The following is a 26,559-nucleotide window of genomic DNA, read 5'->3' on the forward strand; positions in this document are numbered from 1 at the left end:
GTGCTATCGTGTCCGTTTTGACAAGCCATAAAAAGAGAACTGGCTCCGTTTTTGTTGCATAAATTAATGTCTGCTCCATTACTCAGTAAAAGTTATACAGTGCTATCATGTCCCTTTTGACAAGCTATAAAGAGAAGACCGGCTCCATTTTCCTCACATAAATAAATGTCTGCTTCATTACTGAGTAAAAGTTGTAAAGTGCTATCATGACCGTTTTGACAAGCTATATAGAGAGGATTGGTTCCGTCCTCCATACGTCAATTAATGTCTGCTCAATTACTCAGTAAAAGTTGTACAGTGCTATCGTGTCCGTTTTCACAAGCTATATAGAGAGGATTGGTTCCGTCCTCCATACATAAATTAATGTCTGCTCCATTACTCAGTAAAAGTTGTACAGTGCTATCATGTCCGTTTTGACAAGCTATATAGAGAGGACTGGTTCCGTCCTGTATACATAAATTAATGTCTGCTCCATTACTCAGTAAAAGATGTACAATGCTATAATGTCCGTTAAAACAAGCTATAAAAAGAGGACTGGCTCTGTTTTTGTTGCATAAATTAATGTCTGCTCCATTACTCAGTAAAAGTTGTACGGTGCTATCATGTCCGTTTTGACAAGCTATAGAGAAAGGACTGGTTCCGTCGTCGTCATATAAATTAATGTCTGCTCCATTACTCAGTAAAAGTTGTACAGTGCTTACATGTCCATCTAAACAAGCTATATGGAGAGGATTGGTTCCGTCCTCCATACATAAATTAATGTCTGCTCCATTACTTAGCAATAGTTGTACAGTGCTATCATGTCCGTTTTGACAAGCTATATAGAGAGGACTGGCTCCGTCCTTTGTACATAAATTAATGTCTGCTCCATTACTCAGTAAAAGTTGAACAGTGCTATCATGTCCGTTTTGACAAGCCATATGGAGAGGATTGGCTCCGCCCTCGTCACATAAATTAATGTCTGATCCATTACTCAGTAAAAGTTGAACAGTGCTATCATGTCCGTATCGACAAGCTATATAGAGAGGACTGGTTCCGTCCTCCGTACATAAATTAATGTCTGCTCCATTACTCAGTAATAGTTGTACAGTGCTTTCATGTCCATTTACACAAGCACAATGGAGAGGATTGGCTCCTTCCTCGTCACATACATTAATGTCTGCTCCATTACTCAGTAAAAGTTGTACAGTTTTATCTCTTCGTTCTGCACCTGTTTCCCTATGGTTATAGTGTTCGTTTTCTCGGATATCGTTACCAGCTGCCAACATAAGGGGCGTCCAACAAGGGTCATCGTCAGTCTTTTTATTGACATTTACTCCTTCCTTAATGATCTTATTGAGTAGGTCATAATTATGGAACAAGGATACAATGTGAATAGGACATAAATCTTCCAATGTCTTTTTAAAATATTCTTCAGCGTGGTCTATACAAACATAATTAAACAATTCTGTTGAACCACTGCAACACACTGCGGAAAAACAGCTGCTAAAGTCGAAATGCTTTTGCTCAAGAAACTTCAAGCAATATAGCGAAAGTTGTGTATGACAAAATACAATCAAAGCAAACAATGGCGATACCTCATTTTCTAATTCCAAAAATTCAAGTTTATTCATTAGTACTGTTTTAGAAGTCCAATCAAGTTTTTGTTTATCAATTGTAAGTTTCTTTGTTTCTAGTAACAAATAGTGATTTTCGGGATGACCTTCTATCTCTTTTTTCAGTACTTCAATTACTTTTTCATTCCTTAGACAAGGGTTGAGTACGACATCTACCAGGCGTTCTCCACACAGTTCAGTATAAAGCCTTTCTCCAAGTTCTTCAATGTATCTGTCACTTAAATAGATAGTGAAAGAATCGCCGTGTTCGTCACAATTTCCTAATTTTACTCTTTTTCTGAGGAAGCCGATATCAGCGTGTTTTATTGTTTCAGTGGGATAATCTGTTCCAAACACATAAGTGGTAACTTCCATCACAAAGTCATGATAAAAATGATACGTATCGCCATTTTTTTTTTACAAAACAATCTTTTATGGAGGAAAAATAGTCCCCAATAGCTGAAGGTGGTGTTCTGTTTTGTAATCCACAAAGTTTTAACATTTGTTTAAATTTGTTTTCGTTGTCTTCATTTTTTAAGAGGTCATTTACGCAAAGATCATCGTTAAAAAGAACAAGGAGAGCCAACGCGCAATATTTACTCTTGTCTTTTTTTCTGAACTCTAGTATTTCCTCTTTTAGCACTGTTACGGGTTCTGTGAAAAATTCTATACCCTTATGTTTGTATTCCTCTTTGCTAGAATACAATTTACACAATAACGGGAAGTACCTTTCTACTTCAACAAGCTTATCACGATCTTTGACGGATAGATTCATATCGGACGTGTATTTGCTTAAAATCTGCCGTTTTTCCTCAACAGATAATTTATATTTGTTATCATCGATGTTTAAAACATATGATTGATTCACGATATAACGTGTCACTCTGGTATCAGAAATAATGTGATTTCTACAAGACATCACGAGTTTTGCTGTTTTTAGGTACAACTTTATTTCTTCCTCATATGTTTGCAATGAATTATTCAAAATTTCATCAAAATATTCTTTTCCCAATGGATCATTAAAAACACAAATGGTTTTATTTTTTTGGAATCGACGTGAAGAATATTCATCCACGATGTCTTCTACCTTTTTTATTCGTCTTACGGTCCAGCCCTGTTCTCTGTATTGGAGCGAAATATGTTGAATGATGGCTGACTTTCCGGATCCTGAGTGACCAGCAACAATAACCAGGTTCCTGCTTTTTATATTTTTTTCTACTTCTTTGCACGCCTTTGTTGAAATGAAATCAATGTCGTCCTGTTTCCATTGGTCAAATATGGCCTTTTCAATTCGTGATTCTACAATAAAAAAAATAATAAAAAACCGTTTACGTTTATAATAGACACAATTCTTGAGTGAAGACTTAAACGAAAATAGATCCAAAATAAAAATAATGTATACATGTAATTTAACATACATGTATTTTTCACGCTCATGTTCTGAAGTTTATCGAGTAAGGTGAAAAGACGTTAATAAAGCTATTGCCGAAACCATGATTTTTGTACCACCCTTTATCTTCAAAACACTTCTCCAATAGAAATTATATCTGGAGATCAGAGCAAGAGAGCTCCACTGTCTTTGGTTAAGTAATTTTCATAAAACATGATGTTATTATTTTGTTAGGTGTTTTAAATGAATATTTCACTATTTCGCTGTGATTAAAAAAATGTAGTTTCGTGTATTGACCCCGACGTGCAAATCTAAAGCTTATGCGCGTTTATAAAGACAACTATCAAAATTCGCCTTTAAAATTATATGTAGCGATTCTTGAGCACTTTATTCGGGATTTTCATAACCTGGAGTTATCGTTCGTAACACGAGTTATCTCTGCATTAGAGCAGGTATAGCGCTATGTAACCAGTATAAACAAATGGTTGAAACAAACGTTTTTTGTCTTGTCTAATCGGTTATTGTGTAAATTGTCAATATAGAAAGACGAATGTGCAATTAAAAGATGCTGTTATACTTAATACTTAAAAAAAAAAAGTAGAGAGATTTGACGAGTGCACCTAATCGTACCATATCCAGGCACATACCATTTTATTGAACGTGGATTGGGAGGCGGGGGGGGGGGGCTCATAAAAAAAAAACTACTTAACAAACCAGAAAATTTAAATAAAAGAAAAAGAAAATTACAACCTTTCAAATCGTGAAGGGGGTAATGTACTTTACTGTACAGCAGACCTAGCTTAAATCATGAGTCATTTCATTCTTTTCACAGATTCACTATTTATATATTTGCTACGAAAAAGGTAAGGGGGGGGGGGTCAACCTTTTTTATTCACTTTTTTATATGTAAATTAAATTTATGAAAAATATCTGTTGCAAGAAGAGGGGAGGGTAGTCCCCCCCCCTCCATTGATGCCACGCGCCTGCCATATGCATTTACCAATAAATACTGCAGTTGCTGGTGAAGTGCGTGGTTTTAGGAGAGCGCTGCTGATACACTTACAGAGAAGTGGACACGCAAAGCATTCCTAAAGTGTGAAAAAAAACCATGACAAATTTTGAAAAGACTTGGATTGATAAATTCAGAATTGTTCTGGCTTTTCTGGCATCATATTTAAATATTTTTCCCACCTTCAGTTCTTGAGATTTGATGTTTACAATCCAAAGTAAGATTTTTCAGCTCTAAAGCCTCTAATATTGCAAAGGATATATAGTAGAGCCCTTAAAAAATATCTTCGTGTTGTGTTTGAAATATGAAATTCTGCATATGAGTCAAAAAAACTATTTCAATGTCAAAATGTGCAAATTGAATCTACTTTAATCAATAAAAATTTCTTCAAAATCTGACAAAAAATAACAACAAAAACCCTTTTAAATATATGTCTTGTTTTCAATAAAATATATAGAGAAAAAAGAAAAGTTGACATACTTTTGGCATGTTAGTGTATACTCACTCTTGATGGATTTCATTTAGATAAATGAATGACTAATTCCAATTTCATCATCATAAGAATTTAAGATATAATGGATAAAAACATCTGCAACCTAGCTTTTGCGCAATTTTTTGCATACACCGCTTGCAATCATGTTTTCATTTAAAGTTGCGTTCCGATTTTGATTGACAACATTCACGTTTATATTTTTATATATAGTTCATTCAATCCTTAAAGCTATACACGCTATAATTTACGTCAATTTTGAATGACAGTGAAAACGCATGTGTCTGTCTACTTATAAAAGTTATCCTTAATCTGTAAATTAAAAAATGGTGAATTCCATCTCAATACAAAGATATAGATTTTTATTGTTTATTTTCCTGCCAGGAAAATATACCTTTTCATGAATATTGATGAAGGAAGAGCGAAACCAACCTCATTGCGCATGTCCGCGGAGAACTAGGTGGTCGTTATTGTTTGCCTAATTAAATATCCAACTTGATTTTTAATATGCTTAACAGTTGTTAATTTGAAATACATACATGTATAATGAGTAAAATACGCTTGCCATTCACGATACCCTTACTTCTGCATTAACACTTATAGGATCTATAAATAGCACATAGGGGAAACACACAGGTCTACGTCATTTTTTTAAAGGAGGTATTCATATCTACTCACAGGCTTGTATTTTTTTTCTTTTGTTTGTACTCGTATATCGGACAAATTTATGCTTTACTGAATATATCCTTTCCTTTGTGAAACTATCACAATTATGAAGATGTTTACCCTTCACCAGTTTTGGTATGATAGACTAAAGTTAGCTGTCGATATCTCGTGATAGATTGATATTCACGAGGAGGCATTACTTTCCTGGCAGGAAAATAAATATTTTTTATTGTTTAATATTTGATATATTTGTTACGTGATCGAATTGAGCATTATAATTAACAGCATAAAGGTAACTTTTATTAGTAATCAAACACATACATTTTCCCCTTTATTCAAAATTGACGCAAATTATAGCGTGTATAGCTTTAATTTTTCATGAATAGTTTATTCCTAAAATAGTGTTTGCTATAGATGATACGTGAATAAAGAGCAGTTCAATTATATAAAGGGCATTGAGATAAATGATAAAAGTAATAAATGTACTAATAGTAAAACTAACAAACTACAAAAATTTGTTCAAGCTATCTCCTCAAAGACTTCAAAGAAAAGGGATTTCTTATTTTAAACCAAAGAAAAATTCAAATTTCGAATAAATCTCTATTTAAAAGCAGTGAGCTCCATTTTCAATGCTGTCATTCCTCTTAACTCTATAATACCGGTGTTGAATAGCAGTTTTTCCCCCATAGTAGCTTCTCCCCCCGGAAAACCTACTATATAGTAGCCTTTCCCCCTGGGGGGAAAAGCTACTATATAGTAGCTTTTCCCCCATAGTAGGGTTTCTCCCTCACGTTTTTGGTTCAGATTTTATAAAAAATATTGATGGAAATCCAGTAAGGATTAAAATTAATGTTTCTACACTCCCAGGTTGCATACATGTACAACTGCATTCATCTATAAAGGCTAAGTTTCGTTTTGCCGATTTATTATTATTATAGACTATGCTGAAAATTGAACTTGTGTGTAATGGAATTACACATAAAACTTAATTTAGGTAATTAATTGAAAAAAAATACTTGGTTTTACAAGCTATACACTTATATGCATAATTCTGTGTTCTGAAATTGTACTAAGCGAGAATGTTTTAAGAATATTTTGATAAATCTATCAGACTGTATGTCTGTTTTTGAAAATTTCATCCATACTAAACCTCTGTTTTAGAGAAATTTTGTTTCCAATGTTTCAGAGCCCGATTTCTAAAATCCTATTATAATGATTATAGTGCATATTCTTAAGGGTCCAATGTCTCATAAACTGGAGATGACCATATCACCATATTTTCATAATGGCAGTGGTTTACCACTTGTAGATGACTCTGAAAATTTCAGCCCTCATGGTAGGGGCCATTGATGTTTCAGGGCCCGATGTTTAAAACCCCATTATAATGATTGAATAGTGTTCTATTAGTGGGAATCCGAATCTCATATTCTAGAGATGACCACTTAACCATATTTTCACAGTGATAGTGTTATACCACTAGTAGATGACACTGAAAATTTTAGCCCCCATGGAGGGTAGGTGCCTTTGTTTCCGGGGGGAAAGATGGCTAGGGGGAAAAGGCACTATATAACACCGGTATCTATTTTATACAACAAATCTGTTTTGTTGAGAAATTCAAATGATTGTCATCTATTAAACATCCTGCATGACATGTACACTACAGCTGCCCGAATTGATGACCGTCGGTGCCTGGTAAGATACCAATACCCACTGCGTATACATACATATTTTTTTTTCATGAGAGCATGGCATTTCGAACGAATGCATCTCAACAGGCTAGCGCAAACATCAAATGTTTTTGCAGAAGAAAAGTCGTTATTAATTGACGTCGTATATGTAAACTCCCGTACTCATCTTCGAATAACCGGAAGTAGTGCATACCTGCTATGAGGGGAAGATAACTCTTTCAGTAACGATAACTCTAGTTTATGGGAAGACCGAATATACGGTAGTATAACAGCTAGCTTTGAAACACATGTTAAGGAGAAAATTTTGTCATCGATGAAAATGTTAAACTTATCAGAACAACGCTCACGTGTTTATTATTATATACATATCAGACACAGTCAGGGGATGTTGAGAATACATGTTCGTGCATGTACATGTATCACTCATCTTGAAAGCCATGCCCATTCCACTAAAATGTAGATATTGAAAAACAAATGTTGGTACATTGATTTTATTAGCTCATAATAATATTAACTTGTGCACCACCCCCGAATTTTGTAATTTAATAAAATTCTTTTCAATCTAATTACAAAATAAGCTAGCTGTTTTCATGAACACTGTTTATTCAAAAATGAAAACAAAAATATGAGACCCTCGAAACCATGAAAAGTACCCCAGTAACTGAGGTTGACAATTTTGCCAAGTGCGGTGCTTCTACAAGAAAGTGGGCAGTGATCCCGGAGTGTGCCTCAGCAGATCATAATCTCAGTGTTTAGAATTTTTAGACCAATCGGGTAAGGTACGTGAATATTATTATTAACAAGACGACGTTGAATATGTCGAAGGTCGTAAAATATTTAAAGCAATGCATGAGAGCAAGGTGGAGAATGCGGCCGTCGTCTTAACCAGATCTAGAGTATTCGCAAAGTACATTGGCTTAAGACGAGTCCCTATCATGGAAGAAGCTACAATCGATGTACCTCGTAGTTTAAGCGTTAATCAATTATTTTCAATTTGAAATTCGGTGTATAGTGGTACGAGTTACCTATTAATTTGTTATGATACAGAGATATGAAAAAGTTTGCAGCAAATGTGAATGAGCACATTTCATGTCTTTAGAGTCAGTCAGGCACCTTGATGTAAGTGTATTATGTTTTACATTGTCAAGGTAACTAATATATATTAAATTTTATATACAAATGCTAACTTGAGCTGTTTTTTTAAAGATCTAGTTTCTTAATCATTCCGATTTTTGCATGTTTTGTGTAGTTTGTATTAAACTGTACTTCGCAATTTTGAGTATGTATGTTGATGAACGAGTGTCTGTTAGTGTTATTTGTTCATTTTAGCGATCTACCGGCCATCTAATCCTAATAAAGATCGTAAATCGACTGCCTGTATTTGACTGATCAACACGGGAGAAAGAACACGGTGTATGTACCAATGAAATTTACAAACCAGGTATCATTCCGACTATGTGACTGATACTCTTCATCGCCTCACACCATTGTCTAACTCGCAATTCGGAGAAAAGACTGTTGTGTAAACAACTAGAACACACGACTCTTTAGGTTGCGGAACATTACATCATTTATATCGTTATTGTTATAAATTTTGAAACATGTTCGCTTAATTTTCAAAAAAGACACTTTCTAACCCCTACTTCAAGATAATTTTTTTCTAAAAAAGCTACGCTTTATTAGGGCTTTTTGACTTTCGGTCGAAAAAACCTATTGTTATTCTGATGTTTTCTATTATTCTTATTCTCGGCAAAGTTTTGTCAGCGATTTTTTGAAAATAGAAAGACATATTGAAACAATTATGCAACGATCTTTAAGCACTTTTAAATGACACGCGTATGAAAGGTTTTGGACTTCCGGTTCTAGCATTTCCGGTATTGACAAGGAAAGTACTAAAAATTTATTGAAGCACAATATCTTTATCATTTTCTAGTTAGAGCATTCAAATTTAAAAATTAAATGTCTAGTTTTACAAAATCAGAAGCCTAGGCATTTCTCTAAATCTTACGGTTTTTGAGATGTTAGGGCTTAATCTTGAGAAAAGGGGGATGAAAAGCAAAAACATTTCAAAAAACTTTAGTAATTTTATAAGACGCCTAAACATTGTTCAGTTAGGAGTATTTAACATATGATCAAAGTTTGATTTAAAAATATTGAGTACTTCCGGTTTTATGAGACTATGAAAAATTGTCTGTTGGAGTTTCTCAAAATGTTTCCAAGTTAACATTACAATATTTCAGTTGTATAATGATACACTAAAGGCACAGACCGGAAAAGGTTTTGGGTAGACAATTCGAAAAAAAATTAGGGATCTGCAGGGGCCAACGTGCAAAACAGCCATTTAACTGTAACTTTTTTACTTCTCATCCGGTATTAAAATTCTTTTCAGTTTATTGTTAGGAATAAAGAGTACAATATTAAAATTATGGTCCAAGGGGCCACTTCTTGACTCCTGATAGGGGTTTGAAAGGCCTAAAAATCACAACTTGTTTAGATTTTAAAATTTTATTTAAAAAGAGTTATCTCACTTTGCACTAAGAATGTAGATCATACTTACTTTAAAATGATTTTTTTAAATTGTCCTCTGGAAATTAGAAGTGTAGCTACTTGTAAAGTTTTGGAGTTATCTTTCTTTTGACATTGCACTACTCAGAAGTTCCTGTTTAACCAACTGGTTATACAAAGGCGTTCAAAATTTTTTGAAATTTTTGAAAACGGAACGAAATAATGAAACAATTATGCAATAGTCTAATAACAATTCTAAATGGCTCTCGTATGTAAGGTTTTGGACTTCCGGTTCCGGTTCTTCCGGTTCTTACATGGAAAATACTGAAAATGTATTGAAGCGCAATATAATTCCTACTTTTTGAGTGAAAGCATTAAAATTTTAGAGTTAGATTGGTCATGTCTAGATGTAGAAAATCCTAAGCGTAAGTATTTTGCTATCTCTTACCGTTTTTGAGATACAAGGGCTCAAACTTCAAAAAAGGGTGGATGAAAAACAAACAAATTCAGAAAAGCGCAGGAATTTCATAAGAGGCCTAGACATTGTTTAAATAGAAGTATCTAAAGGGGCATGGTCACGATTTTGGCCAAAATCATGTTTTCGATTTCAATGTTTACAATGCTCCAGTAAGGCATTTTTAATAGGTAACCAAAATTTGAGTGTCATTTGATGAGTTGTTGACATTATGAATGTTGGAGTGAAAATTCCAGTTTTAGACCTAAAATGAATGTGTTAATCGTTAGGAACTGTTTATTTATGCTTAAAATGAATAATAAGATAGACAAATCAGCTTTAAACGATTTTTTGATGGTATATTGAACCTATGTAAACCAAAACAGGGCACGAGCCCTGTTTACATGATGAAGAATTGTAAGCCCTGTGTCTTGCTTAAAACTCAACGACTGGCACCCAAATTTCATTTGATCATAAGAAATCATAAGAAATGCATTCTTAAAGCATTGCAAATAATAAAAACAGAAAAAAAAATTTGACCAAAATCATTACCATGCCCCTTTAACATATAGTCAGGGTTTCATTTCATTCCGGTTTGATGAGTCGATAAAATTCGTCTATGGGAGTTTCAATGTTAAATTGAAATCACGCGTCGTTCGTTTTCTCAAAAAGTTTTCATGTAAATGTTACAATATTTAACTTCTATAATGACACACCCAATGCACAGACAGGAAAAGCTTTTCGGTAGACAATTCGAAAAAAAATAAGGGGTCTGCAGGGGCCAACGTTCAAAACATCCATTTAGCTGTAACTTTTTAAATTTTCTTTCGATTTTCAAAATCTTTTAGGTTTATCGTTAAGAGTAGAGGGATCAATCTTAAAAATATGGTCTGGGGGGATTTATGGCCCCCTATAGGGGTTTTAGAGGCGTAAATGTCACAATCTTTTTTTAATTTAAAATTTTATTTAGAAAGAGTTATCTCGCTTTGCTCAAAGAACGTAAGTTATAACTTTTCTGTGAATATCAAGTTTTGTGTCTCAAAAATGAATACTTACTTTTATATGATTTTTAGAAAATATTTTCAGAGAAATAAATGTACAGCTACTTTAAACGTTCTTGAATTATCTTTCTTTTGACATTGCATTGTCTATAAGCAATTGGTAATGCCAAAGCGTTGAAGAATTTGAAAAAAAATGAAGATAATATTTTTTTGACATTTTAAATCAAAATGGGACACGGGCTGTCGAAAAGTCCTCACTTTTTGTTGAAGATCAAAAAAATTATAGTTAGTTTTGTTTTTCTCATTGCAAATACGTTTTAGTGCTTCCGGTACTGGTATGATCCTGGACGGCTTAAAACAACATGAATACGGTGAGCTCAAATAAACAGTTAACGCGATGGGCGTAAGTAAAGCAAACAGAATAATTTAAGCATTGAATCTTGACTTTTAAAAATATGTGGTCTTATAACTGCAACGGTGTGTGCATACAACTTGAAAAACGTGCACTAGCGTTTTTAAACATTCCATCTCCGCATTAATTTTATTGTTATTAATTTTTTTTCAAAATCTCTGCTTTATTCAACGAGTATTGCGCAATTAACTGAAGAGTCATTAGAACAGCTGAACTATGCTGACAAAAATAGTTCAAATCGGTTTAATTTCAAATAAAATATTTTTTTTAATTCTGTTATTTAAAGAATAAAAGTTTTTGTATACGAAGAAATTAATAAACTGAATTTATTTAACTGTTAAAAAATATTTACATCAATGAAATATTTATCAGCGTAAAAATAATATCGAGTCGAGATCCGGTTTTGAAGTCGCGAGGAGATTTAAACATGTTCTTCTAGAAATACTGAAGGAAAATTTAATGTATTCATGCGCATCAGATTTAATAATTGGGTCTTGTGTGTTATGCGTAAATATCACTCAAATCAATCAATGAAATTTAGTAGGGGAAAGAAAGTGAATGTAAATATATATTGATGTTTGATTTATTCATGATTGTATGCATGTCTAAGTGTACACTGATAAATAGCGATTTCATTCACCAACAATTGAAATAAATTACCCATGAAGAAACGTCTAAACAGTTTTGCGCGTGCTTAATATGATTGGTATTTTTTGTGATTAATATAATCTTTGACGATAGTTTAAATAGAACAAAAAACACTTAACATGGACAAAATGGCCATTAAGAGAAGAGCCAAAGCCGTTGAAGTATTGATGTCTGCATTGTTTGTACAAAAGATTGTACCCATTTTTTGCTGTTTATTTTGTCTTCGAGAATGTTTTAAATATCAAGCAATCCGAAAAATTAAGTTATTTTGATGATCTTTTTTGAAATTTAAGTGGAAATTAGTCACCGTGACGGCAGAAAAAAAAATAAATGCGTTTATTTCATTTAGTAAATTCATTATACTGGGTGAACAGTTATATCCTCAATTTTTCACACTTCTCTTCTCACCTGCACTTTTTGTTTGTTTTGTTTATGGTGAGTCATTGTGCTTTTATGTTTATTTTTTAATTCAACCTCTCAAAATAAAACCCTTAGTAATTACTATTCCAAGCAGAATCTTAATTTCTCACTGCTTCAATACTTAAAATGTTAACGATCTTTGAGACCGCAGCAAATTCAATTAGAACCGAGCTTGTGGCAAAGCAACGAGGAGGTCTTCCGTTGCAGCTTCGTGTCGAAAAGGATTGTCAATATGATTATAGTCATAATGTTATATACTAGAGCTTATAAATGTGTAAATGGATAGCATGCATCAGCCCTTTATTAAAGAGGGCAGCAATTCAAATCCAGTAATAAGTCTGTCACGGCAAAACACATAATAGTTTTTTTTAGTACATTTGACAGCGTATTAATGATTGAGAATGTGTGCAAAATACTTATATTAAGATCGAATTTATCAAAAACTGCTAAACAGCAAATGCCATATTTATGATAACATTTTTTTTTGCCGCAGAGAAAGTGACCGATCAAAAGATTTTAGATTCAATTTCTGATTAATCAATTATTTGTATTTCACAACTATATACATGTAATACATCATTGGGATTTGGAACTTCTAAATAGCCTGATATTGAAAGGCACTATTCGTAACTATTCACTATAAAAAGTTGTTCAAGGTCACAGCGCACCCCTTACCTCTTTTAGTGAAACTAAAACTGAATTTGACACAAGAAGGAGACAACAAAGAATATACATCTGCTTCGTTGATGTATACTTTGATTTTGACCTTTAAATTATAAACTAAATTTTACGATCACATAAACCACAAGCACTGTTTCTGTGAAGCATGAGCTAGATTTTTGCCATGAGAGAAAACATTCGGTCCAGACTACAGTATATTAAGTTGTATGCTATGACATTGGCTCTCTACATAGACATTTAAGGTCCCTTATGCAAAAACAATCTGAGTTTTACTGCAATGTACCTGACATTATTTAAATGGTGTCCCTCTCAAAGGACCCAGCCGCTTAAATAATAGGCATTAGAATTAAAGCTTTGCATGCGATTTTGTTTTAATCTCAAATTTTGACTAAGAATTTATTGAAAATTGACACAGTGGTCTGTGATGTGACCATGTCATTTAAAAAGTAAATGTATTTTGATTCAAGGTCACTGTACATCTTTTTACTTACAAACACCTTACTTTTTATAGTAATGTATGAGCCAGACATAATCATTAGAAGAAAATACAATTATGGTTAGATAAGGATTTTTCAAACAGGTCTCATATGACCCTGATATTTGACCCAGAAACTTTGTTTAAGGATGACGTTTACTCAGAATGAAAAAAAAATCCGCTGATGATAATGAAAAACCATCTATTGCGTGTTATAGACCTTTGCTTGTATTGTTATTTTTCACTTTCAGAAAAGTAGGTCAATGACCTACTTTTTGAGTTAATGGCCATTGAATATTTATTGAAAAATCAAGAAAAATCCCATAAAATTTTACACTACGGTTGAGATTTTCTTAATTATAAAAATATTACAAATAATAAAACACTTTAAAAAATAACATACAGTTTATGAATGGTAGTGGCACTAAATAAGTACACAGCATTAAGATTTCAGCAACAATTAAAAAAAAATAATCCAGTCCGAATTTCCTCTATCAGTTTTCAAATCCCTACCCATTTTTGATCCAATTTTAAAAAAAATTGAATGATGATAATACAAAAACATGTATGGTATTGAACTATTCATATTGACCTTATTCTGTTGGCATAACATTTATATGAGGTCAATGATCAAAATTTTGAGATATGGTGTCTTCTATCGTTTTTAAGCATTTTTCAATAATTTTTTAATTCGTGCCATAAGTTTAATTTAATGAATAAGTGAGGTCAAACCAAGGGAAAATATGCAAAATTACATAGACTTAAATATAAAATCGTAACTTTTAATATTAGACTACTGCCAAAAAACTTTGAGCAGAAAACAAAATTTGCAAAATTTAGTCCGAATTTCCTCTGTTTGGCTAAAAGTCAATTTTTGTTTGAGCATAATTCCATAATAAAGTAAAAATTTTGAATGTTTTGTCAATAATAATTCATTTCATAAATACTTTTTGTGTTTAGAACAAATTTTACTCATTACATTGAACTTTATAGCAATCGGAATTTGAGAACTCAAACCCTGAGTAAACAACACCCTTAAGATCACTTGACACCGTACCATATAGCTTAAGGCGCTCTCGAGCTGAGGTATTAGAGGTACAAGTAAGAGGTATGTCACATTAAAATTCGTCATTGTATATATTTACTTTGTCTTTTAATTTAACCACATATCCCGTGTTGAGCTCCTTGGTGTTTTAGTTTTACGTATTTTTGAATACCCTTATTGAACCTCAGTTCACTGGGACTTAAACAGGTCGGGTACACTACCTTATATGGATAGCATTATTTAACACGTGACAGAATTTTCGTCAAACAGATTCTCCAATCCAGTGAATGAGTTGCAATGCATGACGGTCTACAACGTGTTTACGAATCAACAGACGCACGTGGTTTTTGTCTGTTTTATTCACAATATTTAATTGCTTACCGGAATGTTTGTACATCTTGATTTTTACTTTAGAAGGTAAAAAAGGAAAGATTACGTACCATTAACTTTGTTCCATGCTCACATTGAAAAATACTGTTGTTTTAGTTAATCAATTGTTGTTCAAAAATGATCAGTATCAAACGACTGACAAACATACGCATACAAGTACAAACAGGTTTTGATAAGAAAAAACTGCACAGTTGTGTATTTGTGACTTTATCATTGTGAAATAAATACAGGTAACTGTACATTTTAAACATACGTGAATAGCCACGGTAGTAGAAATGCACAAATATACAAACGCAGAAGCGCAAGCTGTGCAGCATATAGTATTTTGTCCGTTAAGCATTCTGATGAGTGTCCCTGAAGAAAATATCAACGCGCATTCTTATAATGTTGTCTTAAATATGGGATATCACGTGAAAAAGCGGTACTCGCTGCTTCTAATTCTATAGGACGTACCTCTCTTTTGAACATTGACAATGGGGTATTTAAATAGGTTGATATAAGTCCTCATATGCAATATTTTTTAAATGTGAGCATAGAATTTGAAGTTCAGACATAATTGTCCATATTAATTTCATAAATTCTGAAAAATCTTTCAAAATGAGTTTCCAAAGGACAACTCAAAATGGTATATATTTTCAATACGCTTTGTATACACTGAAACTTGTAGTAGCCCACAACGCCTTGCAACTCATTCACCTGATTGGTTTGTCGATAAAAGTAAACAGATGGCTAATTTAGTATGCAAATTTATGCCGACGTCATAAAATATAGTGGTCTCGACCTGTTAAACCCGCCAGTCCGTGCAGTGTCAGTTTGGACGCGGCAGTTCAGAGGGAAGGACGTATACTGTATGTAAAAAGAAACCAATGTAATAATATATACACAAGAACCCAGGTACATGTTGATTTGAAATGCCGGCAGTTTACTAACCGATCTCCTCCGCGGATATATACATAAAAAACCAGATACACGTTGATTTGAAATGCCTGCAGTTTACTGATTAAAATGCATTACGTGGGTATTTTTTTTAGACTTTGGATACCCACAATTGATATATTTGTATTAACGGCTAAAGAAACCCACAAGTAAGATGCAGATATTGTGTATTAAATAACCGCTGACTGCTGACCGCTAGGTAATTATAAACCGGCCGCGACCGGTGTGTTCCCGTTTTGCACACATTTAATAATTGGGTATAGAACAATAGTGTGATAGCAATTATAGTCTGCTTTCAATCTAAGATTTTACTTGGATTTCTAATTGTGATTTATCAGGGCATTAACGATGAAACAAAAAGAATATAGCTAGTTTGTTTGTTTAGGATTAAAAACTAATAACTATCAGCAATTTTTCATTTTATAAAAAAAAGAAAATTTTTATTTTTAAATGTCCGCTCATTGATGAAAAAATGATAGATGATTTAACCTTAACATTTTTGTCCATTTACGTTATATATAAAGATGAATGAATTGTGGAAAAAATTGTCGGTCCCAAGCAAATTTAAAACTGATTCAAAGAATAATTATAGAATGAAGGGGAAAACAACAGTCATTTGGGGTAGTACGAATCGCCATAAACAACTTAATTGCAAACAATATGAAAAACGCCTGTTTATAATTGGTTGTGTGGTATCAATAAAATGAGATGAGGTAGGGAAACAGGTCGTTGTCACAAAGGATTTTAATCTTTGATGAAGCGATTTTAACAGTAGTTCTTATGACATCGCTGCTCAAGTGTATTTCGGGTCACTTTCTGGTATTTCTGGTATAACTGGCACAAGATATTCCGACAAAAATGAATATTTTTGATATTAATTCGATACACTACAAACTAAGGAGGGTTGAAAATGCACAAATTATATTTGTGTATATTTGATAAGTTTTGATCTCCTTGGCCGCGGTCAAGGGATGCGTTGCGACATGTAACGACACACACAACTAAGAGTCCACGTAGATTTGAAATGCTTGCAGTAAAATAAAAGATATTTCATAGAAGCTATTTTTTAAAACCCCATTTTTTGTGTTTCGCCAGAAAAGAAAACGATTGTTTATATTTTCTCGCTCTCGTTTTTCTAAAGGATTCTCCACTAGAACACCTGTTTAAGAATGACTAAAAAATACTAAGAAAAACATGTATTCTTAAAAAAAAGTTCTCTAATGAATTAAAGCATACATAAACCAAACACACCACAATGGGGATTTACAATTTCTTCGAAATAGCTTCAAAACTTCGTCCAATTGAGAGTAAAAATTAACATTGAACTAATATACTTTTAAAAGAAAATTATAATTAATCCATTCTAAAATTTATCAAAGTCTGCGATCTTTTTTTACTGTTATTATGAGCTTGATATCTATACTACTATAATAAAATAATTTAATCGGATTTTTGGTCTTTAATACCGAGGAATCGGAAGAATTATGTCTTTTGTTTTATATATTTTAAACATCATTGGTACTTGAAGATTACCAATTTGTTTTTAATTTTTCTCAGTTAAGCTTCGCTAATTAATGATCAACGAAAATTCCTCAAAAAATCCCGGAAATCACCTGTATTTTTTGGATTTTACAATCTTGCGCTTGCGCAATATCTTCACGCTAACGAGATCTTTATTTAGTTTATGTTTCCACAATATCACATTTGCATGAATAAACTTAGAAATGATAAAACAAATACGGGTAAATTTTCATTGGACTTTTGCTATATATTCCGTTCATTATAGTAATGATTTCTTATGAGAGAAAGTATAAAATAACAAATATACATTTCAACTACATGTAAGTACTTACTTTTGTATTCGTGATGACAACACATATTTGATTACATGCAAAACAGTTACATTATATTTGTTAGGAGAGTGAAGATAGAATATGTTTTATCGTAAAAATGAATAATGTCCTACGCACCCATTTTTGCAAAGAAAATACATGTACGTTATTGAAAAGGTGTTGAATTCTTCCATTCTGTGGATTAAAATTTGTAGTTGAAATGTATTTGCAGTCTCAAAAAGGTTCGTCGTGATGAATTTGACTGTTATTTTCAAGGCAACTTCATTAACTTTCTCCAAAATCGTTCCGCTGCTACATTATGGGTATAAGGGAGGCATTCTAACTGTGGTGAGGGCCTTTACAAAGACACAGTTAGATTATTCAAACTAAGGAAAGTGTAGTGAAATTAATAGCATTATTATAGGCTTATAGCTTTGTAATGTAAATGTCAATAATAAGGTGCGTCGATGTACCTATTTCGTAAATTGTCCGATATGCAATGTCAACCCGTGCACGCACGGGTCAAAGTCTAGTCATCATAAAAATAATTATTTGAAAATGTTTTCATTGTCATAAGAGATGCTAGTTTAGTTTTTATTAAATGGAGAAAATACTCTGTTTACTCACGAAAATTGATAGTGGCGTTCTTATTTGAGTTTTATTAAAATATGTGTTCCCAGTCCTGCAACAGTTTCCTCGAGGAGGATGTGTTGAAGTATTGTGTAGAAGCTTTTTGTTAACAATTGTTAAAAGCGTAAATAAAATTTATCTTCTCCTGACTCCTCTGTATCCGTTGAAATTGTATCACAGGATGAATGACCATCTTTAAGTTCTCCTTAAAGATAGCTTAAAGGTAGCTTAAAGACGATCTTTAAGCCACCTTTAAGCTATATGTGTTGCTTAAATTGGCTTAAAGAAAGCGTAAAGCTGGCTTAAAGGCAGCTTAAAAACTATCTTTAAGCCACATTTAAGCCACCTTTAAGGACAACTTATAGGTCCCTAATGTCTAAACTCTTTAAGCCACATTTAAGCTACCTTTAAGCCATTTTTAAGCAACCTTTAGGCCCCAGTCACACATTCACGGATTAAATGCCGGATTAGCTACGGAAGCGATCCAGAGTCATTCGTGGCGATTTGTATTGACCAGTGGCGTTTCCGTCTGTTATCGTATCCACACGTAGCAATACTTGTGTTACATTAAAAGTTTAAAATTTATCAATTTAAACTTCACTATAAGGCAAAGGGGGAAAACTGTTATAGTTAATTTAAAATTGATAAATTTTAAACTTTTAATGTAACAGTTATGATTAACATGAATTTATAATTCATGATATTTTTGATTTTATATTTTGGATTAATTTTAATATTCAATTAGGATTTTCCTCATGTATGAGTAAATTTTATTTTATTTTATTTTAATAATATCTACTGTTTCGCAGAATTTCCTTTAAATATTTTTCGGAAACACAATTTTTTTTTCATCTCTTTGTTAGCTAATTTATTCGCACATCTTTTGTAAACTTAGGATGACATTCTCAATCAGAAGAGATTTTGACAAGCTGTTAGATACTAAGAAAAACATTCTTATTTGGTTTCTTTGGAGGTAAATTCCTTTGTGCTTTTGGCTTGACACTTCGAAATTCCAAATCGATAAACTTATTTATTTCATTTCGGCCTCAAATAAAAACGTATTTACTTTGTTTTGGCATCGAGTTAATCTTGTCTTTGTTACAGGCCCTCTCCGCGGAAATACGAGTAATTGTTGTAAAACCTTCTTTGGCTTAGCTAATAGTGTCAAGCATCAAAGAAATTTTGCAGAAATTGGGCGTAACCCTTTTTAAAACAAGTTACCTGATTGGTCAAAACTAAAGTCTGTGGATTGACCGCAATGGTAAGTGACTTTTACAAAGTCACTTTCCATCTTGCGGCAATCATATGAAGACAGTTTTTATTTTCATTTACGGGTTTTATTTTGATTCAATCAGGTGCTGTGGAAGCAAGATTATTGCAATTAGACATAGGTTAATCCTTGAGCTAATTTCCCTAAACAACTAGTAACGACGGTAGAAACCAGAGTGTGACACTTGTATAGCTGCGACAATTTTTGAACATGTTCAAAATTCCACTACGGATGGAACCACCGTAGTATTTCCTTAGAAAAACTTACTAAACCGTTTTAAAACGTAGAAGTCCGTTTTAACTCCGTATAAATCCGTAGTAATTCGTATGTATCAATTTGTATCAATTCCGTAGTGCATCCGTACTAACTCCGTATCATTAGAGTTTACGGTGTCAACCGTGGAAAAAAATCCGTACTAGAACCTAGGAGTTGATCTGTGAATGTGTGACTGGGGCATTAACAATAATTTGATTTTCCGGTGTCAACCGTGGAAAATATTCCGTAGTATAACCGTGTAGTTGATCCGTGAATGTGTGACTGGGGCATAAAGCTTTTAAAAAATCTTTTAATTCAATATTGTGCTTAATTTACCAACAAAATGTATTAACTTTATGATAGAAAAGTTATTATAAACGGTTTATGTTCTCTTTTCTTCCGGGACCCTTCGTTTACCAGCATCACCTCATTCCCTCTGCCCAACGGCAACTTACGCATTTAAGTTTTTTATATCCTATAAGGAACAAGATACGGTATTGGCATTATTTGACTGCAAAATTTACGATACTTTTAACGTCTTTGTCTGCGTCATTGAAGTTGTGCATTGTACTAAACTCTGTCCCCAGTTTTTGCTTCCACCACTTTTTGCTTGATATTTCAATAATAGTCAATACCTTTGTACTCAAACTACGTTCATCCACTAATATGAAAAATGTCCAGATTATTTGTTTTGAAACGCCCCCTCTACCGCATCTGGTTTCAATACATATCCCGAAATTGATAGTCTACGGAGATTTTGCATTGCAACAGCCATTAATAAGCCCGGATGATGAGGATTCAAGAACAATACTTTTTTGTTTTTATTTAGTTATTCTAAACAAATTAAACTATGTATTAATTTACTAAGGAGAATTTAAAGGAAAAAAATAGAAAACAACAACAACAAATTACATTCAAGACAAACACCGCTTAGACTTATACGATTGCTCCGGTGGATATCGCCAACATATTGAAAGGCTTAATCAAAACACTAATAATTTCATTTTTTCTTTAAATCATGTTTAAGTCACTTTGTAACTATAATATAAGATCGTATACGCAGTAGTCTGATCAATTTAAATAGCGCGTAGAATCATAACGGTAGAACATATATTGTCTCCCGTAATATTTTCTCACGAACTCTATTCACCGAAATCAAATCTAAGGGCTGATGAAAACAATTGTACTTTCTCAAAAAGAATAATATAGTTTTATATTTTGTGTTATTTTAATTTTTTTTTCTATAATGCATGTTTATGATGTACATGCACATGTCACATTGTAGGAACGTAAGTGTTCAGTTTTAGGTAGTGATGTTTGTCGAAGCGAGAGCACCAATAGCGCTGCGAACAGTATTTTGATCGTACAATGTACATTATAGACGGAAAATACGTAAATAACTAATATCTGGAGGGACAGTATAGCGATTTTTATACGGTAGTGACCTAGAATTAGTTAATTTTTATGCTCGTCATTTCAATCTTAAAATCTTAAAATATCTCTTCAGAAAAAATTTTTATTGGATCAAAACAGTGCAAACATTCAAGAAGAAATCGAATCAAAATTTCTAGGAAAGTGTTTCTCATTTTTTTCACAAAACATGTTGTTTCTTGTTTTGAAAATATTTCCCCAATACGATATATTTCAGATAAAAAAAACTACATAAATGAAGGAAGCAATGCATTCTTTGAATTTGAAGGTTTTGGGGTTTTGTTTGTTTGTTTTTTTTTTACCATGCCTCGATATTGCTCACTGTATGCGTAGCTCTTATAAGTTGTACGGTAGGTCTGATTTGCAGATGAACATCTGTATGCGTAGCTTCGAACATTACAATGAGCTAAAATATTTCTGTTGACTGAAATTACGTTTTGTAAGACTCGTTTTTTTAAAGGTTAAAAAAAAAACAATTAAAAAAAAATCGGACACAAATGTGTAAAAAAAAACCAAAGCCCATTTGTAAAATGTTATTTCCTGCGCTTGCACGGGATATCATTTAGTTATCTATACTACTATATTAAAATAATAGACTCGAGTTTTGGGGCTTTAATACCGATAATTCGGAAAGAACTGTCTTTTGTTTAATTTATATATTTTAAACATCATTGGTACTTGAAAAATACCAATTTGTTTTTATATCTTCAAAATCAAGCTTCGCTAATTAATAATCAACGAAATTCCTCTTAAAAATCCGGAATTATCTGGATTTTTTGGATTATACAATCTTGCGCATGCGCATTACATTCACGCTAAATCATGAGAGGCTCTTTACTTTATGTTTCCACAATATCACATTTGCATGGATAAACTCAAAGGATATTACAAATACGTGTAAATTTTCATTGAAAATTTATCATATATTCTGTTCATCAAAGGAAATACGGGAGATAACTCAGTGCATTTAATATGAAAAATCCCGAGAGTTCCGAATGTCCACATGTTGTGTAGATTCGAAGCGAGTAAAAACGTTGATGAAAAAGTGCTGAATTCTTCATTACTATAAATCAAAGTATTGATTGTCAAAAAGTTAATTCAAAATCATGTTGCAAAAGAAATATAACTGTTTATACGTGTGCCAGTTTATTACCATAACGTATTAAATTGTTACGGAAGTTTTTTGTAAATCCATTTATCAATTCGTTTGATTAAAATCTTCGACTGTTCGCAGAGCTACCTCTTCTATGTATTTTTTTTTTTGCTTCGACAAACAGCGCTGCGCATAACTGTACACTTCCGTTCCTACACTGTGCAAGTCGTATATTGGTTTTTACAGAAGGAAACGTAGAATCAGTAGATTGATATCGGTATATAAAGTTCCTTCCGTGATTTTGTCTTAAAGTTTTTGACTCCATCTTTATCAGACATTTTAAACACTTAGACAGAGTCCCTTCCATGATCTTGTCTTAAAATTTTCGACTTCATCTGTATAAGATAATTTAAACATTTAGATAAAGTTTCTTCCGTGATCTTGTCTTAAAATTAGATTTCATTTGTAATTCACTAATATGTATCGTTTAAAGTAATGCACATAATAGAATTCAACAAAGCAGTTTCAGTCCACATACTACACCTGCCAATCAAATCAGCCCGCGAGCCGCACCACGTGCTATTTCCGTGGTAAAGTTTTTTAAGTCCGAAGAAAATAAAAATATGTTTGACAATAAAGTATTTTATAGTGTTTTAATGTATAATACGATTCTTACACACTCTATGTGTGAAAGTTGATTTGATTATACATACTACGTTGTTTAAGCAGAAAACTACACGTGTAAAACCCGTCTCTCTCTCTCTCTCTCTCTCTCTCTCTCTCTCTCTGAGTGTAGATTTGGGTGCGAACAATATTGTGAAACATGTACAGATCGAATTTTTTTTAACATCTTTCAAGTCCAGTCTAATCATTCCCATTTCTTTTTCATCCAATGATATTTTTTAATTGAGATTGCTTATCAAACTTCCAGAGAGTCGAAGACCCCTGCCCCCCTTTTCCCCTACGTATACCTACCCATATGTTTTTCTGAAACGCATGCGAATTTAAACTTGTTATCTGCGGTTTACAAGCTCAAAACTCATGCACAGATACCGGTATCTTTTTACAACACGGGTAGACTTACTTCTCCCGTAAATATGCATGGCATCGCGTTTAAAATATCGACGTCTTGCTAAAAATGGAACAGTTTTCAGCATAAATTTCATGATATATATGTTTAAGCTAAATATATGTTATATACCATTGGATTTGATAAATTCAAGGCTGTTAAGATGTTTGGTGCTGTGCATATTTGAAACATGGTAAAGTTCGGTCAATAACGTCCCTTGTTTGTAGTGGCATTTGAATCAATGTATTGAGTGTATTTTTTACTTGAAAAGATTTTGACTTTAATTCAGTTTGTAACAATCATTTATAACTGATTTATAAATTACATGCATGCATGTATTTAGAATGAAATACGGAACTTGGTCTTCAGTGGAAAAAAATATAATATTTAAATTGAAACCGTTAAGCTTACTAGTACTTAATTAATAAATTTAAACGAGTAGATATACGTTCATCTACACTGTAATTCAAAGCTTAATGAAATGCAAGAAAGGTATTGAAACTATTTCTTTTATCAAATGCATTGAAACTCTTAGCTTAGGGTATTAGTTCTACGCAATTTCCCGGTTTTCATGATCACGGCGACGTTTCAGTATGTATACTTTTAATAATATTGATTATTATACATTTACAACAGATCTAGAATAACAAATGGAATGATATATGTTTAAATATTTAATTGTATACATGATTTTTAAACTATCCATTCTATAACAAACAATATTACCGATTACCGGTGACGTATTTACTGCATGTGGCAATTGCAAATGATGTAACTATACATATACTTGTACATACAATTGTATGATGTACCAGGCCGGGTATGTGACATATTTACCCTTATACATATATTTAAATAATTATCCCCCATTTATGATCACCGGTACAGTAATTAATTAGCCTCTAGATTTTACTCTTACATACATGTGTCTTTAATTTGTAGACGTAACATTTTTAAAACCCAGAGCTAAGAAATAATACTTTGAAAATGAATTACAAATGTAAATAAACTTTCATTCACTAGACATATCGTATACACGTGCATACTAGGATTTTAACACCTGAAACCCTGACGTGCACCTGGACACACGACACATCTTGTATATTCTGTGTTAGTTCCAGGTGTTTTCTTCAGTTGGACAAACAATAGACTCTAATTAGATATACACAAACGAAAAAAACTTTGTCTAGACAAACAAAGCAGTATTATCCTGCCAGATATAACAAAGACCGTTGAGAGTCTTTTCATCTTTAACATGTATCTAGCAGATCTAAAATTAGACCTAGAAATAATCAAAATTGAAAAAACCTACATAATTATCTTAAACCGATTATTAAATTAGGTCATGCATTTTTGGTTCATTTGTTTTGTTTGGTTTAATAACCGGATAAACTGAGAGAGAGAGAGAGAGAGAGAGAGAGAGAGAGAGAGAGAGAGAGAGAGAGAGAGAGATTTCAGCGATTAATTCATAATAGGAAACAAACATACTTTGATATAATTTCATGCGCAGATTTAGATACAGAGATTGCGCTCACACCTACAATAATTTTGAATCCAAAAAAAGATTTTTAAAAAATTATAAAGAAGTTTATAACGGCAATCTGTGTCCATTTGAGCGCTGTTGATAATAGCAATATGTGTTTAATGGAGCGACAATTAATACCACCTGGAACACCCCCTTCCTTGGTAATTATATCATCACTCGGATAACTCCCTCCCATCCGTATAAAAGAGCTTTTGCATTTAATATATGTTTTCAAGCTAAATCTGTTCAGCTTGATCAAACTTGACTTAAAGGGAACTTAAAGATGGAGGACAACTTAAAGGGAGCGTAAATGCCACTTAAAGATGCTTAAACGTGGCTTAATGATGGCTTAAAGGTGACTTAAAGAAGTTTGGACATTAAGGACCTATAAGCTCAGCTTAAAGGCGACTTAAAAAATGTGGCTTAAAGATTGTATATCCTTTAAGCCACCTTTACGCCACCTTCAAGTCACCTTTAAGGACTTGCTTAAAGATTGTTTTCGCCCTGTGTGTGCCAAAAAACTACAAAATGTCTACACCAGAGTAGCTCCTTACACCTTTATGATATTAACACGTGTAAGCTGATGTCCGTAAGCTATAATTGAATTTAGCTGATAAGTTATTATCGTAAAAATAATTGAAAACCTTCTTTCATTTTCGATAAACATACCCGAAAAGCAAAAATGAGAGTAGAGTGTTGGACACGCTTTGGAGAATCCAAGTCAGAGAAAGTTTGCATCAATATATATACTTGCGATGAAATGAAATTGAATTATTACGTAGCGAGTGAATACATTTACTGGAAACGTATTTAGAGTATACATAGAAGTTGAGATTTAACAAATGTTGAATAAATAAAATCAGCCATTCTCTAAAATGCAGGATTTTTTTATGGATAGATATTTCAAGAACGAGGTAACCAAGAACGCGGGTTGACTAATTCATGTAATGGTGGACAGTGTAGGACAAGTTTTTCATGCATCTCGGACAGATTTCTTTGTTTAATGCAAAAAAAAAAAGTTAAAAAATCAAATGTATTGAGCCAACTTCCCCCTTCCCCCAAAAAAGTTATTTGTGATAGATATTTTAGTGAAATTTGACCCAAAGAACAAAATCAGAAACTTAAAATAAAATATCTAAAAAATTAATACATTTAAATTTTTTCAGTCAGCTGTAACAAAAACAATTTCAGTTAAGATTTTCATCCCTGTCCGCTCGTTTTGAACCCACGATGCTGTTGCATTTTAATTTCAATTTTAAAGTTTAGGTGAAGAAGATAACGAAGAAAAAATTCGGACACAGTTTATACAAAACATATTAAGCAGCGTATTATATTAATGTGTAAAGTGTTAATTCCCGCGCTTGCGCGGGATTTCATCTTGTGACAGTTTAATGTTCTTAACACACAGGTTTTTGAGATCCACGATTTGATTGGTTTACCTAGATTTGAAATCTCGGATTTTGATTATTGAAAATCGTATTTTGAATCTCGTATCTCAAATTTCGAATCTCGAATGAGCCTTCTGGGCTTTAGTAAAACTGTCACAGCGAAGAGGATGTAGTTGACACAAATTGGCTCGTTTTACTTGTTTTGTTTTGACATTAGAATCATGCGAGACTCAATATTCTAAAGGAGAGGAATGTGAAGCG

General features: G+C 32.8%; 1 pseudogene; it reads right to left on the bottom strand.

Moving 5' to 3' along the window:
• Nucleotides 1-2,005: 2,005 nt before the first annotated feature.
• LOC128179686 (uncharacterized) overlaps nucleotides 2,006-26,559 on the bottom strand; it is a 160,633-nt pseudogene continuing 136,079 nt past the window's right edge.

This window comes from Crassostrea angulata, chromosome 4 (genome assembly GCF_025612915.1).
Source record: "Crassostrea angulata isolate pt1a10 chromosome 4, ASM2561291v2, whole genome shotgun sequence".
Classification (NCBI taxonomy): Eukaryota; Metazoa; Mollusca; class Bivalvia; order Ostreida; family Ostreidae; genus Magallana; species Magallana angulata.